The sequence below is a fragment of the Colobus angolensis genome, unplaced genomic scaffold, assembly GCF_000951035.1.
Source record: "Colobus angolensis palliatus isolate OR3802 unplaced genomic scaffold, Cang.pa_1.0 Scaffold126, whole genome shotgun sequence".
NCBI lineage: Eukaryota > Metazoa > Chordata > Mammalia > Primates > Cercopithecidae > Colobus > Colobus angolensis.
The window spans coordinates 728,040-728,962 of record NW_012113808.1 but is presented as its reverse complement, the minus strand read 5'-3'; positions in this window follow the sequence as shown (position 1 = coordinate 728,962).

Below are 923 nucleotides of genomic sequence, written 5' to 3'. Positions count from 1 at the left end.
AAGTAGGTGGGCAGTGCTGGGAGGGTGTAAGAGGTGGTGATATGGAGTGGAACTTTGCTTTTTTTCCCCTTAGGCTGATAACAATCTAATGCTTCCTTTCACCATTGGTCCAAACGAGGCAATAAATGATTAAGGTAAGAGTTTCCACGGTTACTGTAATGATGCTTTTCTACTTTGTCAGCAGAGGAATTGGGCTCTGTAGCCAAGTCCTGGCAAATTCAGCTCGTCCTAAGACTTAAGGTTCTGGAGGCGTCCCTGTTCAGCCCCTTCACCTCACGCGGTCCTGGCCAGCCACCGTGCTAATGTAATGTGCCCCGGAGAGCACGCTGAACTGAGCCATGCAGATGCATGTATGGCTGGGAAGCAACCCCACCCAGGGGAAGATGATAGCATAAAGGAGGCAGAGAGTGCATGTTTGCCCTAGACGCTGAGACCATGATCCCTTCCTTGGCTGGCTACTGCGAGAATCTTGGTCGTGGCCCTGTCTTCCTTTGGATGCCCTTTTCATTGTCACTTTTCTCTGCTGCTGACCTTGCTAGGGGAAGCCTTATCAAATGGAAATAAGAGCATGGCCTGAAACTTGATCTTCAGTCCTTAAAGTACAGGTATGGTTTATGCTCTTAGCCCCTAAACCTCTAAGTGTTTCCAGAGCACCCAGTGGTCAAAAACCTGTTCCTTAAATATTTACAGGCAAATTAAAAAGTAGCCAGATATGGTGGCTTGTGCCTGTAGTCCTAGCTACTCGGGAGGCTGAGGCAGGAGGACAGCTTGAGCCCAGGAGTTTAAGACCAGCCTAAGCAATATGGCAAGATGCAGTCCCTACAAAACTTTTTTTTTTTTTTTTGAGATGGAGTCTCGCTGTTGCTCAGGCTGGAGTGCAGTGGCCGGATCTCGGCTCACTGCAAGCTCCGCCTCCCGGGTTC